We start from the raw sequence: 6,362 nt of genomic DNA, 5'->3' as shown, positions 1-6,362 counted from the left end.
TGAGACGGGCGTGGCCTTTACAGCGACCCCAGTGGATTTTATGTGCCTAAGCTTATTGACTTTTTCTAATACAGACTTGATATTGTGGAGGCTGTCTTCCCCTAAGAGGAAAAATATCTGAATTTTTGTGGTATTTTTTAAGATACAGAGAAGTTTGCTATATTGAGAGTAAAACATAACTCCCTAAAATAATCTAGGTTTTATCTCCTATAAATTGGCTTAATGCCAAGTTGTGTTGTTCAGTTGCCAAGTCGAGTCTGACTCTTTGTGACCCTGTGGGCCGCAGCACACCAGGCTAGCCTGTCCCTCACCATCTCCTGGAGTTTGCCCGAGTTCATGTCCATTGAGTCAGTGAGTTGTCCTCCAGTCTTCCTCAGTAGCATATTGGACACCTTCTGACCTGGGGCGCTCATATTGGTGTCATATCTTTTTGCCTTTTTATACATTTCATGGGGTTCTCACGGCTAGTACACTGGAGTGGCTTCCATCCCTTCCTCCAGTGGATCACGTTTTGTCAAAACTCTCCGCTGTGACCATTCTGTCTTGGGTGGCCCCACACGGCATGGCTCATAGCTTCTTTGAGTTACACAAGCCCCTTCATGAAAAGGCACTCATCCATGACGGGGAATGCCAAGTTGCTTTGTTTTAAATAAATGCTTGGACGTGGGCTATCTCCTCTCCGCCGCTCGACACTCCAGCACCACACAGCCACCCCTGGTCGCTTTCAGGGTAATCCAAGTCTATGCCCCACCAGTGCTGGAGAAGCTGAAGTTGAACAGTTCTATGAAGACCTACAAGACCTTTTAGAACTAACACCCAAAAAAGATGTCCTTTTCATTATAGGGGACTAGAATGTAAAAGTAGAAAGTCAAGAAAAACCTGGAGTAACAGGCAAATTTAGCCTTGGAGTACAGAATGAAGCAGGGCAAAGGCTAATAGAGTTTTGTGAAGAGAACACCCTGGTCATAGCAAACACCCTCTTCCAACAACACAAGAGAAGACTCTCCACAAGGACATCACCAGATGGTCAATACTGAAATCAGATTGATTATATTCTTTGCAGCCAAAGATGGAGAAGCTCTATACAGTCAGCAAAAACAAGACAGGAGCTGACTGTGGCTCAGATCATGAACTCCTTAACACCAAATTCAGACTTAAATTGAAGAAAGTAGGGAAAACCACTAGACCATTCAGGTTTGACCTAAATCAAATCCCTTATGATTATACAGTGGAAGTGAGAAATAGATTCAAGGGATTAGATCTGATAGAGTGCCTGATGAACTATGGACAGAGGTTCATGACATTGTACAGGAGACAGGGAGCAATACCATCCCCAAGAAGAAAGAAATGCAAAAAAGCAAAATGGCTGTCTGAGGAGGCCTTACAAATAGCTGTGAAAAGAAGAGAAGCAAAAAGCAAAGGAGAAAAGCAAAGATATACCCATTTGAATGCAGAGTTCCAAAGAATAGCAAGGAGAGATAAGAAAGCCTTCCTCAGCAATCAATGCAAAGAAATAGAGAAAACAATAGAATGGCAAAGACTAGAGATCTCTTCAAGAAAATTAGAGATACCAAGGGAACATTTCATGCAAAGATGGGCACAATAAAGGACAGAAATGGTATGGACCTAGCAGAAGCAGAAGATATTAAGAAGAGGTGGCAAGAATACACAAAAGAACTATACAAAAAAAGATCTTCATGACCCAGATAATCACGATGGTGTGATCACTCACCTAGAGCCAGACTTCCTGGAATGTGAAGTCAAGTGGGCCTTAGGAAGCATCACTACGAACAAAGCTAGTGGAGGTGATGGAATTCCAGTTGAGCTATTTCAGATCCTAATATGATGCTGTGAAAGTGCTGCACTCAATATGCCAGCAAATATGGAAAACTCAGCAGTGGCCACAGGACTGGAAAAGGTCAGTGTTCATTCCAATTCCAAAGAAAGACAATGCCAAAGAATGCTCAAACTGCACTCATCTCACACGCTAACAAAGTAATGCTCAAAATTCTCCAAGCCAGGCTTCAACAGTAGGTGAATTGTGAGCTTCCAGATGTTCAAGCTGAATTTAGAAAAGGCAGAGGAACCAAAGATCAGATTGCCAACATCTGTTGGATCATCAAAAAAGTGAGAGATTTCCAGAAAGACATCTACTTCTGCTTTATTGACTATGTCAAAGCCTTTGACTGTGTGGATCACAATAAACTGTGGAAAATTCTGAAAGAGATGGGAATACCAGACCACCTTACCTGTCTCCTGAGAAGTCTGTATGCAGGTCAAGAAGCAACAATTAGAACTGGACATGAACAATGGACTGGTTCCAAATCGCAAAAGGAGTACGACAAGACTGTATGTTGTCATCCTGCTTATTTCACTTATATGCAGAGTACATTATGAGAAATGCTGGACTGGATGAAGCACTAGTTGGAATCAAGATTGCCGGGAGAAACATCAGTAACCTCAGATATGCAGATGATACCACATTTATGGCAGAAAGTGAAGAACTAAAGAGCCTCTTGATGAAAGTGAAAGAGGAGAGTGAAAAAGTTTACTTAAAGCTCAACATTCAGAAAACTGAGATCATGACACCTGGTCCCATCACTTCATGGCAAATAGATGGGAAGACAGTTGAAACAGTGGCTAACTTTATTTGTTTGGGCTCCAAAATCACTGCGGATGGTGACTGCAGCCATGAAATTAAAAGATGCTGACTCCATGGAAGAAAAGCTATGACCAACCTAGATAGCATATTAAAAAAACAGAGACATTACTTTGCCAACAAATATCTGTCTAGTCAAGGCTATGGTTTTTCCAGTAGTCATGTCTGGATGGGAGAGTTGGACTCGAAAAACGCTGAGCACCAAAAAATTGATGAAGTGTGGTATTGGAGAAGACTCTTGAGTCTTGTGGACAGCAAGGAGATCAAACCAGTCCAACCTAAAGGAGATCAGTCCTGAATATTCATTGAAGGACTGATGCTGAAGCTGAAACTCCAATACTTTGGCTACATGATGTAAAGAACTGACTCATTGGAAGAGTCAGTTAGTCTTTCCCTGATGCTGGGAAAGATTGAAGGCAGAGGAGAAGGGGATGAGAGAGGATGAGATGGTTGGATGGCATAATCGACTCAATGGATAGGAGCATGAACAAGCTCTGGGAGTTGGTGAACAGGGTGACCTGGTGTGCTGCAGTCCATGGGGTCGCAGAGTTGGACACTACTGAGTGACTGAACTGAACTGATAACCCCCTAATTAGGGGTTTTAGTTCCATAAACTCTTTCTTTGACTGATAATCCATGGGCTTACCTTGTGGCTCTGTTGGTAAAGAATATACTTGCACAAAAATATACAATGGAAAAAAGACAATTTCTTTAACAAGTGGTGCTGAGAAAACTGGTCAACCACTTGTAAATGAAAGAAACTAGAACACTTTCTAACAGCATACAGAAAAACAAACTCAAAATGGATTAAAGATCTAAATTAAGACCAGAAACTATAAACTCCTAGAGGAAAACATAGGCAAACACTCTGACATAAATCACAGCAAGATCCTCTATGCCTCACCTCCCAGAGTAAAGGAAATAAAAGCAAAAATAAACAAATGGGACTTAATTAAATTTAAAAGCTTTTGCACAATGAAGGAAACTATAAACAAGGTGAAAAGACAGCCTTCAGAATGGGAGAAAATAATAGCAAACGAAGCAAGAGACAAAGAATTAATCTCAAAATATACAAGCAGCTCATACAGCTCAATACCAGAAAAATAAAGGACCCAATCAAAAAATGGGCCAAAGAACTAAACAGACGTTTCTCCAAAGACATACAGATGGCTAATAAACACATGAAAAGATGCTCAACATCACTCATTATCACAGAAATGCAAATCAAAACCACAATGAGGTACCATTACATGCCAGTCAGGATGGCTGCTATCCAAAAGTCTACAAGCAATAAATGCTAGAGAGGGTGTGGAGAAAAGGGAACCCTCTTACACTGTTGGTGGGAATGCAAACTAGTACAGCCACTATGGAGAGTAGTGTGAAGATTCCTTAAAAAACTGGAAATAGAACTTCCATATGACCCAGCAATCCCACTCCTGGGCATACACACCGAGGAAACCAGAATTGAAAGAGACACATGTACCCCCAATGTTCATCGCAGCACTGTTTACAATAGCCAGGACACGGAAGCAACCTAGATGTCCATCAGCAGACGAATGGATAAGCAAATTGTGGTACATATACACAATGGAATATTACTCAGCCATTAAAAAGAACACATTTGGATCAGTTCTAATGAGGTGGATGAAACTGGAGCCCATTATATAGAGTGAAAGTCAGAAAGAAAAACACCAATATAGTATATTAATGTATATATATGAAATTTAGAAAGATGGTAATGATGACTCTACATGTGATGGTAGAGACACAGATAAAAAGAACAGAATTTTGGACTCTGTGGGAGAAGGCGAGGGTAGGATGATTTGAGAGAATAGCATTGAAACATGTATATTACCATATGTGAAATAGATGGTTCGATGCATGTTCAATGTATCGAACAGTACAAGTTCGATGTATGAAACAGGGCACTCAGGGATGGGATGGGAAAGGAGGCGGGAGGGGGGTTTGGGCTGCGGGACACATGTCCACCTATGACTGATTTGTGTCAGTGTATGGCAAAAACCAGTACAATATTGTAAAGTAATTAGCCTCCAATTAAATAAATAAATGAGAAAAAAAAACAAAAAAAGAATCCACCTGCAATACAGAAGACCTGGGTCTGATCCCTGGGTTGGGAAAACCCCCTGGAGAAGGGAAAGGCTACCCACTCCAGTATTCTGGCCTGGAGAATTCCATGGACTGTATAATACATGGGGTCGCAAAGAGTTGGACATGACTGAGCCAATTTCACTTTTTCACTTTTCCGTGGTGAGAGGGGCTAGGACTGTAAGCACTGAGCATGAACTCTTAAGTTGATGCTGCTTGCCTGCAGTTAGCTCAGCAACTCACCCCAATTCTGAGCTTGATCTACAGAAGAGAAACGGCTGAGAGAAGTTCCTTAAGCTGTGCTAGGTCTCAAGGCTACAAAATGACAGACCCCAGGATTCAGTCCAGGTGTATCTCACCCCTGACCTATGTGCACACCAGCCTCCCACAAATAGCACAAACTAAGCGTCAGTATCGTGTTTGTGTTTATTCCACCCAGAAGCCATCTCTCTGGCCCGAGGCGTGTCTGTTTGAGGCACAAATGTGATGCTGGTAGTTAAAGATGATAAAGAGCTTTGCAGGCAGTGAGTCTCCTTACAGCTGTTAGATGGCAGGGGAATTACCAGGCGCTAAACATCATAGGCTTCTGCATTTCTAAATCTCAGCCTCCAAAACAAGAAAGCCTGGTTTTTCAAGATATGTCTTGCTGAGTGAAATCTAGGAAGTCCTGGAAACCCAAGGGACATCTGATCTTGCAGGGATTTTTCCAACCCTATTCTATTCTTTCCTCTTCGAGGGGGGGAAAAAAATAAGCCATTCTTGTGGGTTCAGAGTCAGAAGGCAGGGCCCACCCATCATTTCTTGAATGAAATTCCTCAAGGGGTATTTTAGTCACAGTGGCCTGAGCCCCCGAGTTAACCTCCTGTTATGGAAGACTGACTGGGCTTCTAAACCTGATCTTCTAACCATGATCATCCATCGGCTCTGCCTCCCCGTGAAACTCCCTCCATAGCAGCTGACAGCCCATGTGTCACACAGGGTGCTTCCAAGTGACCACACAGGACGCCCGGGAGCTGAAGCAGAGCTGGGATGAACAGGATGCAGAACAGACTGGACATGACATGGCTTATAGGATTTATTCTGCCAAATAACCATGTGCTTGGTGCTAAGTGAGTACCAAAGAAAATGACAGTGCTCCTGTCTTCAAGAACCTTTCACTATCGTGCAAGCAACAAACCAAAACCCAGACACCAGCACAAACATTGCTAATGTGATTGTCCACAAGTCACAAAACGAATAGCCTGTTGAGGTTGGTGTTAGTGGAGCCCCTCCCACTTCACGCTGGCCCCGCCCTCACATCCCATCTGGGGTTTTGCAGTAGCTTCCTCCTGTCTGCCCTCCTCATATAGCCTTCTCCAGCTCCACGGGGCAGCCAGGGTGACACTTCACAATGTAGTCGTTTTCATGACCCCCTTGGGAAAGCCTTCGCAGCTCCCACCACACGCAGACAACCTAGAGCCAGTCCCAGTTCCTGGGCCCACCTGCCATCTCTGCACCGTGCCTCAGTCTTCTAAGTGCTCAGTTTCCTAGCGTGCTTTTAACCCTCCTTACTTTTGTTCATTCTCTTCCCTCTTTCCCCTCTAAGACTCAGCTCAGG

Source organism: Odocoileus virginianus, chromosome 31 (genome assembly GCF_023699985.2).
Source record: "Odocoileus virginianus isolate 20LAN1187 ecotype Illinois chromosome 31, Ovbor_1.2, whole genome shotgun sequence".
NCBI lineage: Eukaryota > Metazoa > Chordata > Mammalia > Artiodactyla > Cervidae > Odocoileus > Odocoileus virginianus.
This window is presented reverse-complemented; position numbering follows the sequence as displayed.